The sequence below is a fragment of the Montipora capricornis genome, chromosome 3 (genome assembly GCF_036669925.1).
Source record: "Montipora capricornis isolate CH-2021 chromosome 3, ASM3666992v2, whole genome shotgun sequence".
NCBI lineage: Eukaryota > Metazoa > Cnidaria > Anthozoa > Scleractinia > Acroporidae > Montipora > Montipora capricornis.
In genome coordinates, this window is record NC_090885.1 from 51,147,346 (window position 1) to 51,158,805 (window position 11,460).

Sequence of the window (11,460 nt, forward strand, 5' to 3'; positions counted from 1 at the left end):
AACCCCAACAACCTAGGGACAGAGCCAAAACACAGTGTTTTAATCAAAACTCGTGCTGTTGTTCCAGTTCTGCCACATTTGTCGGTCAGATATTAAACCTACTGTGACAGCAACACAAAATGGAACTGAGGTTGTTATAAAAACAGCTTGTAACAACCCTAGTTGCGGAAAAGATAACACCTGGAACAGCCAACCTCTTGTGCCAGGCACCAGGACTGCTGCTGGCAACTTTCTTCTATGTATGGCCACTCTCTTTGCTGGTGGTTCCTTCACCAAAGTAAAGCAGATCTTCCAGCATATGGGCTTGTCGTGTATATCATTGAATACATTATTCACCCACCAACGGGTGAGTTCAGCTTAATGTTCCTGAATTCCATTATTCCAGTATTATTTGAAGATAAGCACCAAAAGTGGGGTTGGTCACAAGATTCCAAAATTGTAGCCATGCTGAATCCTGTGGAAAACATTGTTCCTATCATGTATCATTCTCCACAAATCTTTTTCAAAAAAATAATGATTACATCAGATATACATCATAATTACTTCAGTAAAGCTGTATGAAATTTCATTAATATGAAAAAGCTAAAGAAATGCAAATTTTCCATTTGCCTATGATACTATCTGTCCTGAGCTTTTCATAACAGATAATTTATTAAAGATATATTAGTTTTTTTAATAGAACCTATCTTTTGTGAATCCATGTTGCAGAATAAACTGTTCTCTACAATCCACCTTTTCCCATTTGCCTATGATACTACCTTTCCTGAGCTTTTCATAACAGATAATTTATTACAGATAATTTATATTAATTTCTTTTTTTAATAGAACCTATCCATGTTGCAGAATAAACTCTTCCCTACCATCCACCTTTTCTGGAAGCAGGACCGGGCAAATTTGCTGTCACAGCTCAAGGATCTTGGAGGGCTTACCATAGGAGGCGAAGGGCGCCATGACAGCATGGCACACTTCCCGAATACTGTGCTTACACTGTTTTCTGCTGCACATTACCTCGCATCATCCATTTTGCACTTGTTTAGGTATATTGAACAATTTAATTATACATTTTCGTAGATAAGTATATCAGAAGGTGTATTTTCTAAAATTTCTCATAAGTAAATAAAGAAATATAACTAAACCTTACTTTACATTAACTTGCAGAGAAATCAGGCAGGAAGCAGTCCTGCAATGGAATTTCTGGGGTTCTAGATGTGGTGTGGTCATCAGGACATTTATATCTTACCGACATGTTCAAATTGCAATTCATATGAGGAATGTCCTGAAGAACATCACTCACTACTTTGATCTCTGGCATCTGAAGAAAAGTATGAAATGTCTTGTGTAGTACTTCATTTATAGTGACTGGTTATGCGCAGTATGGTCAATCTTTGAGAAATAGATTTGTTATTTTTTTTTAGTTCAAATGCTAGTATCAATGGGTACACAAATAACAAGTAGACCTGTAGCCCACAAGAGCTACGGGTCAATAGCCGAATGACGAATGACGCGAAGCCAAATGGGCTATTGACCTGTGGCCCTTGAGAGCGAAAGGTCTAATTGTTTTAGCACCACCCAACTAGTCAGACAGAAAAGGCAAGAGTAGAGTTTTACCTGTAATAAACTACTTTGCTTTTAATTACTTAAAAATCTCGGCCAGTTGTGCAGCCTGGGCCAAAATATGCCGTAGTATTAGATTTACGAAAACTGGCCACTAATCAACACTATAATGGCTGTTTCTATTGATTACTCTGTAAAAATTATTTCAGAGATCAGAAAAGTCCTGTCCAAGATTGCTAAACAAAAAGGAAATGAAGATCTCCAACAATGGGTGAAGCCGTGTGAAAAGCACCTTTACTGGAGTGCGACTACCACCTCTGATGGTGATGGAAAAGTCATCTGGGCAAAGTTTAAGTCATTTTAAAGTCACACTCTGGCCTTGATGACCCATTATTCAATAAGTGTGCTCATGGAGACATTCCGGATAGGAAATGGCTGGATTCGGGTACAGTAATTTCTTGTTATGTAGCTTATGCTTTGCAATGCAAGCCTAGAGGACCACCCTAATTAAAATAGATACCTATATAAATAATTGTAGTCATTGTTGTTATTATTTATTTATAATACACGCCATAAGGTGCTCCAGGGTTGTTTTGCAAGGGAAGTGCTGTCAGCTAAAGAATAGTATATTTTTATTTCTTTCTAATTGAAATTCCAATGTGTTTTTAATATACTCTGCATTGAAAGTGTAATAACTGACAGAAATATCACCTGTTACTACACCTGTAAATTACTTTTAATAATCAACACTTGAAATATCAAGAGTGAAACCCAACTTCAGAATTCATTTCTTATCCTTTCATTACTAGATCATAGATTACTAGTTTGTGTGCTGGAGTGGGCTTCGACAGGGTGGTGTTGAGTCACCACCCTTGTTCAATGTTTGGCAGGACACAATTTTGAAGGAATACCATAGGAAGTGTCTAGAAAAAGGTATTGGGTTTGATGTTGACTACGCGATTCATTCTTTTGTGTCAACTAGAAAAGAAGCTAGAAAACTTGGGTTAAATGGGAAGTATACAGTAACAGAAATCTGCTATGCCGACGACATCGTAATTTTCGCAAATAATGCGACATTACTGGGTGAAGCCACTTAAATCCTCCACAAACTCATGTCAGCTTATGGCATGACAATCTGCTCAACCAAAACTAAAACTATGGTCATGTCCCCGACGCAAGCAGAAGATAACTACCCAAGCTGAGTAGTACATGTATCTCTAGGCCATGTTCAACTAGAAAATACCAAAAAGTCCAGATATCTCAGAAAAACGATCTGCTGAAATGAACCAACCACAGGATCAAGTGAAATATCAGCCAAAATAGCATCAGCGAGGTTCATGGTTACTGAGTTGAAACCAGTTTTGAAAAATCCCCATGTACCAATGAACATTAAGAAGCTGTACATGGAATAGATGGTCAGGGGCAGATTATACTTTGGTTGCCAATCATGGGTGCTGAAGAGAGAGGATATGGACCGACTTGAAAATTGGTACCGTCAACAGCTTCGACTCCTAATCCCTGGAGGTTTCAAAAGAAAGGGTCAAACAGACAACAATCAAGACTTCGACTATGCGTACAAGGTGTCAAAGAAACAAGTCTACAATAAAACCACCTCAACCACCCTCGAGAGTTTCATTACGAGCCAACAAATCAACTGGTACTCCCATACGATTAGACGTAGTAATAACCAAATTATCAAGATGCTACTGTTCGAGAGATCCAAGAAACCTCGAAGGTTAGTATGCCGCACTGAATATCTGGAGAAAATCGCTAGGCGTGATGTCTCTCAAGTGTACAGACAAGCATTGAATGGAACATTATGACTTTTATAGTACTGTATATGGTGCTACATGGCACGTAACGGCCGACAGCTCAAATAAATGGATGGATGGATGGATGGATATGAGAAAATGAAGAGGGCTCTGACTGCAGAAAGTCTAAAAAAGGGTATAATGAAAGCTTCTCCACTGGCACAGACAGAACTGAATCTGAACAAGTTCCGGTTGACAATTGCGAACAGCAAAGAGGATCATAGCCGCTAGTAATGGACCTTGGTTGCCTTTATTTTCCTTTTACATGCGAAGGGAATATCCATAGCCAGATTCTGACCACACTTGAAACCTTCTTTGCAACATATTTTGATTGCAGTGATCATTTCAAAGACTTCTTGTGGACTGTTCATTCGAAGGTTTGACGAGTCGATTTCGTGGACGCTTGTCCCGCTTGCGTGGACTTCGCCGTCATCACATTTTAAAGTTTGGTTCATTTCAGCTTATGGGAGTTCTCACATTACCACATTTATTATCTCGATATCCTGCAGCTGGAGAGGGTTTTGACAATATATACAAAACTGAAAGCTTACATGTTCAGGGTCTGGGTGACCGGCTCTTGCAATGCCCAGTTGAAAGGTATAAAACTACTCAAGCTAGATAGTGTCGCTAATCACTGTCCAGAACAGATTCACTTTAAATTGACTGAAATGTCGGGTTGCTGGTCACGGAGAATTTACAAAACACATTCAACATATCCTCGAAAACCTTGCGTGACCAACCGTTTGTTGTTCAAAGAAAGACTTATGTAAATATTATTCTTGTGGTTTACTACTGCAGTATTACTTTCCAAGTTGTTTACAGTAACAAATTACAAAAAGAAAAACATTCAAAGGAAACAAACCAGGATATCAAACCCCTGAACTAGTCGAGAATTATTTGATCTCAACTGACAAGATTGTTTTCGTGCTCTGGTTAATATTTACATGTATGTGACTGAATTGGCGCAAGGGTGCCATAGATACCTTTAAAGGAATCACTATATAGGGAGACGAGATCATCTACTGATTGCATAGATGTAGAGCAGTCAATCTGTGAGAGAAATGCATCAGCAATATCAAATTGTAATTTAGAAACGTCCAAGCTCTTCGTTTCTCTTAAGTCTTTAGGATCTTTCCAAGAGGTGGCTTGGAGTGGTTGAGTTTGCAGCATATTACTGTGTGGTGAGAGGAAACAACATAGTTTAACATCTGGGGGTCCTGTCCATATGTAAACAAAAAAAAAACACTCAATAAAGATGTTGACACATTAACTGGTTTTTCCCTTGTATCTTTTCGCAATTGACAAGATTTTAGCTCATTTACCCTTCCATTAAAACCCGTCATCTGCTAGTTTCATTGAACAGGAGCCATCTTTCAATTCAACACATATTCAAGGGCTCTTCAAGGGATATTACATGAAATATGAAACTAAATTCCCATGTGTGTGGATGGCGAAGCTCTAACGAAAAGCTTCTCAAAGTAAATTAAGTTGTTTACCCTGGAAAAGAGACACAAGAGTGTCAGCAATTTGGTTGAAGAATTCCAATCTCGCAGCAAGCAACACAGGGTTGGTCAACATCAACTGAATCGAAACACCGAATCAGGTTTTGATCCAACATAGCTGAAGGACTTCCCTTGGCTTCAAAAGACTAATGAAGAAAATAATAGTGATAAGAGGTTAACACTTGCTTGCTAGCCAGCATGAGACTTTCACTTCACTCTTGCGATTTTTGTAAGAGTTTATTTTGTATCATATGCTAGACTAGGATTATGTCAGAATGCCCCTGGCCTTCCAAAAATCCTCATGAGAACACTGATATGCTAGTTTTGCGGTATACTTAATTTGTGTATGTGTTTGAAAAATTGGCACTAAGTGAAACAGGAAGTGGTTTCCCTGCTTAGGTGACAAAGCCACAGACAAAACTGAATTAGCAATCACAAATTCCAGAACTGCAACTTCGGATACCACAACTTCAGAATTAAAAATCCAGAAATAACAGCTCCATAAACAAGATCAAAACCACAACAGCCAACCATTGGGTTATCTCGATTAGATATCCCACGTAGTGTTGTCAACTGCGTTTCAGATTTTCTATCCGATCGATCACAGAGAATCAAGTTAACAGAGGGTTGCTTTTCTGAGTGGGGTTCCGTCTCATCCGGGGTACCACAGGGAACTAAGTTAGGCCGCTAGCTATTTGTTTTAATGATAAGCGATCTAGATATTAATTCCCCACACCTTTGGAATTTTGTAGACAACACCACTGCATCAAAGTTCATTCCAAAGGGCGGGTCGTCCAGCGGTCTCATGACAACAGAATCCACCTTAACGCTGATTAATGTAAAGAGCTGAGAATCTCCTTTGCCAAAGAACCAACACTTTGCACTTTGATCCAGTGATTGTCGGTGGAAAGGAGCTGGAGGTGGTGGACAGTGTTAAGTTGCTAGGTGCAAGTAACAATAAGAACCTCCCACTCATGGAACGTTCATATAGCCAAGGTGCTTTCTTTCATGTATTAGGTCAATATTTGATTACGCTATACCTGCCTCCTACCATGCCCTTCCCCAGTATCTTAAAAAAGGAACTAGTACATTTAGAGAAACGTGCCATGTTGATTGTAGTACCAGGCACCAGCTACAACACTGGCTTGGATGTTTTGGGGATTTTACCTCTGGGCAAACACCAAGATCAGCCTTGTAACACCCTTTTTAACAGCATCCTTTTGGACCTGAATCATAAGATTAGAAACCTGCTGCCTTCAACTCGCAGCCGCAATAGTTACAACTTAAGAAAACAGCGCAGTTTTTATGAGCCTGATTTGAAAACTAATTGGGCAAGAACACCTTCATATACGCCATGGCTGCGATGGTCTAATTATTGACAAATCTGTGTGCACTTTTATTGGTCGCCAATGCGACTAACTTTTTCTCCTTGGCGACTAAAATTGTTGTTTAGTCGCCACTTTGCCGACCTGAATTTTGCATGATTTAGATGTACAATAAATCATTAAACTTGGAATAAACATCTTATCTTGTCTTGCATTGCATTTGTCGTAAAGGAATTTGCATTTTAAAATCCACATTCCCTCCAAACTTTACCGACTTCTGTTCGCAATATTGTCTGCAACTCCATTACAGTTTCTCTCTTGGAACCGCAGGCGCAGAATTTTGCAAAAAGACCGCAGAACGGAAGTGATTGACTTTCATGTGGTTTTGCATGAACATGTCCGACGTAAATCAGCATGGGGAATAAATTAGTAGACGGGGAAGATTTAAAACATTTCCATACTTCTCTCTTGGGTAATGAAGAGGATGCCAAACGGCTGTGGCTCCCGTTGGCTACAAAGATAGTGGCTTGAAACTTTTATTTACTTTTCAAGTTTGGGCAAGATAGTTTTGCCGAAGTATGTATTTTTTTTTAGTTTTCGTATTTTAGTAATTACTGTATGTTTCCCACACCAAACAGGACAACTTCCAAAAATATAAACAAGCAGAACATGAAAAATATTTCGCTAATACAAACTGGCGACTATATTTCTCCAGTTGGTCGCCAAAAGGCGACCTAACGATTATTTTAATTTTGAGCCCTGATTTGCGTAAATTTTAATAAAGTATTTGTAAATATTTTTGAATTTTAGTCTTATTATCCATTAATTATTATTGTATTATTGCATGTTATTATTGTAGTTCCATTGTAAAATTTATCTATCAACCCAGTCTCGATCTGGAAACTCCACAAGCCAATTTGAAAAATCATCTGACGAAGGTGAGATTGCAGAGATTTACAAGCATTTCCCAGATACCGTACATCCAAAGTCCACCATTACAAGCTGTGTATGCAAAGGCATTGTACTGTCATCTCCACTAAAGAGCATATCATAATTAAAGCAGAAAGAAACTGGGAAAAGTTTCATCACAGTTGGCTTGGAAAAAAGCAATATCTTTCTGTCAGCAAACTGCAATACTCTGGCCAGTGTATCTTGAAGTGGAAGGGTTTCATTGTCTTCTGTGTAAAGAGCACCAAACAGCAAATCCCAATAACAAAGATGTTAAATTCAATGTGGAACCCTCCGTTAGGATAAAAGACCACACCCTTGAGAGTCATGTAGAGTGCAGTGCACACCAAAGAGCAGTGTCTGGAGAGCTACTGAACCATGTATCCTACTTTCAGCATCAGTTAGACCGTGCTGCAGAAGTTGAAGATGACGTTTACTTCAATGACTTTTATGCCATTTACTGGCTGGCAAAACATTGCATCACAAACAAGTCGGTCAACAGCCTCATCATGTTACTTGAACATCTCAGATGTGAAGGTAACAGATTTCAGCAAAGAAAGAGAAATCATTCAGCTCCTTGCCAAAATTATCCAACACAAAATTGATGAGCGAAGTAAAATTATCTGCTATCTTTGGTATCCTTATAGATGACATGACCGAGGTGACAAGTAAAGAACAGATGATCCTTTTCATACAGTAACCAAGATTGGTGGCATGGCATCAGATGGTCCTTCTGTTATGCTGAGGCACAACAATAATTGAAGGCAATTGTACATGTACCTTCTGTAGTTGTTGTTCATTGCATGTTATGCTGAGGCACAACAATAATTGAAGGCAATTGTACATGTACCTTCTGTAGTTGTTGTTCATTGCATTTGTCATCGGCTCATACTAGCTTGTGCACATTCAATGTGAAGTCATTTCTACTGCAAAGAATTTCTTGCACCCACCCAAAATTTTTCAAGTGCAACGAAACTTCAAAGATTCTTTCGACTAGCTTTGGAGGCTATAAAATCCTTTCTTCCGTGACATCCATCCGTCATTGGGTCATCAAATTTCGTAACATATGGACTACAAGTGAACGTAACTGTATGACTTCCCACCAGTTTAATTGAGCTAGATGGATCCGCGCAGAAGCAACATGGATCCAGAAGATCAGACGACTGTTGCATCTACTGGAAGCACAGAAAACACAAAAAAGAGAACAAAGAGAAAAAAACCCAAGGATGAAACCTTCCCCTTTAAGCTTTGAACCGCTCGAAATTACAGGCTTGTTGGCGAAAGGACGAATGTCATTCTGATTACTTTTGCACAGTACTGCACTACTTCAATCCTTACATGTACATAGGTGTGAAATATCAGTGAGAAAGCCGCGGAAGACAACATGCAAAAGCGAACTTGAGACAGAAGAAAATGAGCTGAACGGAAAGTAGTATAATAACTGATAGCTTTCTAACAATGTAAGGATAAAAACAATGCACTTCATCAATGAATAAACCTTCAATTTTGTGTGTAGAATTGACCTCCCTTGTAAATTAGTGTTACACTAAAAAAGGGTTAAATAAAGGCGAACTCAACCACGACTCTTGCAGAGGACAATTCCTCAATGAACCTTATTTCCACTGGGTCTCTCATGCCCTCAGGGTATGGTTGCTCTGGAAGAGCAACATTTATCAAATTGACTACATAAAGAATGCCGTGATTCAGTCAGTGTTGTAGACATGTGTAAATATGTAAGTTAACTTAAGTAAGTTAACGTTCAGATTTATAAAATGATATATGAAGTGCTTTATACAAAAATTCTTCATATGTGAAAAAACACTTTTTTTCAAACTTGTGCATTTCAAGGGAAGATTGCAAAAGGTACTGGTGTCCAGGGTATTTTTCGTCAGGAATTCCTGAATTAGAAGACACCATCATCACATTAGCTACACTGGTTACAGTCCAAAGAGTGCTGTCCTTCACCTACCGTATCAGACACAGTGTACACCAAGCAAAGCCTTTTAGGAAAGTGTGTTTTCACACTTGGATTAATCAAGAGAGGTTTGCCGCAGCCGATCTGATTGGCCTCACGTTCTAAACACAGCTGTGATTGGTCAGAAGAAAGCAGCAATAGTTGGGAATCCGAAGAAAGTACAAAATGTAGTGATGATGAGTTGAATGACTTTCCTGAAAGAGCTGCACTTTGGACACGCATTTATCCACCGGAGGATGATCCTGATGAAATCGACTTCATTGTTCGTAATCCTGGAGTGCGAAATATGCCCTCTCAAGAATCAAGTCCATTAATCTATTTTTCCTTTTTCCAAGAAATTCCGAACGAGATTGTTGCAGAAACTCGCAGATATGCAGAAAAACAAACGAGAGGAGAACAAGGTCAGCGAAGGAGAAGCAGGGAATCAGGCTGGGACACTTGCAATTTGGGTGTTTCTGCTTTGAAGAAGTATCTGGGTTTAACACTGCTCATGGGCCTTGTGAAGAAGAAGGATACAATCATGTATTGGAACACTAAATTTTCCTGCCTTTCTACACCCTATTTTGGCACTGTTATGTCTACAAATAATTTTCAGTTGATCTCAAAATACCTCCATTGCTTTGACAATACACGACCAAAAGCAAAAAGGGACAATGCACTTTACGACCCATTACACAAGTTCAGGTTAGTTCTTGATGCTCTAAACTGTGCATGTAAGAAATATTATATTCCAAAGCAATTTATATCTACTGATGAAAGTCTGATAGGATTGTAAAACAGAACTGAACTAATACAATACATTCCAAATAAACCCCACCACAAGTGGGGAGTGAAACTGTATGCAGTAACCGAATCCTCTTCAGGTTATCCCGTGCATACAATGGTCTACTGTGGAAAGAAGCACAGTCTCAGTTTGGCCATTCTTATGATGTTGTTAAAGAGCTGATGTTAGAGGCCAATTTGTTCCACAAAGGTTATCATCTTTATGTAGATAACTTCTATACAAGCCCGACTTTGGCTGAATTTCTGCACACACAGAAGACTCTTCTAACAGGCACACTGAGGGCAAACACAAAAGGTGTCCCTGTGATGATGAAGTCGGCCAAACCAAAAGTGGGAGAATGTTTTTATGCAAGAAAAGGCCCCTTGCTTGCATTATCATGGAAAGAAAAGACGTCACAAGAGAACCCCTGTCTTACGCTAACAACAGGGAGTGGTGCTCAGATGATCAACCACACCTGTCACAATGGTCAGATAAAGGAGTTGCCAAAAACAGTCTCCCTTTACAATCAGAACATGGGAGGAGTGGACCTCCTAGATCAAATGGTGGATCATGTTGCTGCAGAGTGAGCATTTCATAAATTTTGGAAAAAGTGCTTTTTTCCCATAATCGACAGAATAGCATTTTGTTCATACATATTGTATGAGCAAAACAACACAGCCCAAAGGAAGCCCACACGTTTCAGGTTTATGTGTACTTTCGTGGAGGAGTTGTGTGCTACACCTGTAGATCAACCAGTGGCTATCCCAATCCCAGTGAGACAAGCAAACCTTGTTCATAGAGCTGTCCTACTCCCTGGAAAAAAGGAGAAGGACTGCATTGTTTGCTCTGACCGCTCAACCCCTGGAGGAAGAAAAAGGGGTGGTACTCAGTGTGAAGGTTGTGGCATTGGGGTACACCTGAAATGCTTTGATCAGCTGGATCATCTTACAAAAAAGAGAAAATAAACAGACAGCTACTTTTTAATGGGCTGTCATAATTAATTACTTTTCATTGTTATGTGTCAAAGATAAAGTGGAGTTGCCTTGACCGATGCATGTTATGAGCGGCTTCAATGACTAGTTCTCTCACTCTGTTTTTGGAAAAGAGGGCTAGCATCATGTAGTGAACTTTATTTGGAACTTTCCAGTTCAAGCTACTGTTAGAAAACATTTGGTGTACAAACCATGTTGATGTTCAGGATCAAAAGATAGACATTCTGTGGATGCAGCTAATTTGCATATTTTTCCTATCATTGTTCACATGATAAAAAACCTTTTTTACAATATTGTAATTTCAAGATAATATTTTCAAGTGTTCTCAACCTTTCCCATTTGAAGAACTTTTAGATGAAGTTTAGTTTTGTAGCCTCAACTCTTGCAGCCCACAATAGGGGCACAACTTTTTGTTTTTCTTATACAAATGTACTTGTTGCTATGGGAACCAGGTTAACATGGAAACTGTCTGTTTGTCTATAATTTATTGACAATTAAAATGATACCTTGTTTGTTGAAATTGGCTGGCTAGTTGCTGCATAGCAAGTAGCCTAATTTAGTGCGGCAAAATTGGTATACCCCCAGCAAAA

General features: G+C 39.1%; 1 pseudogene; it reads left to right on the forward strand.

Annotated features, from left to right (window-relative positions):
* Positions 1-9,401: 9,401 nt before the first annotated feature.
* Positions 9,402-10,799, forward strand: LOC138041794 (piggyBac transposable element-derived protein 4-like; annotated as a pseudogene).
* Positions 10,800-11,460: the final 661 nt, after the last annotated feature.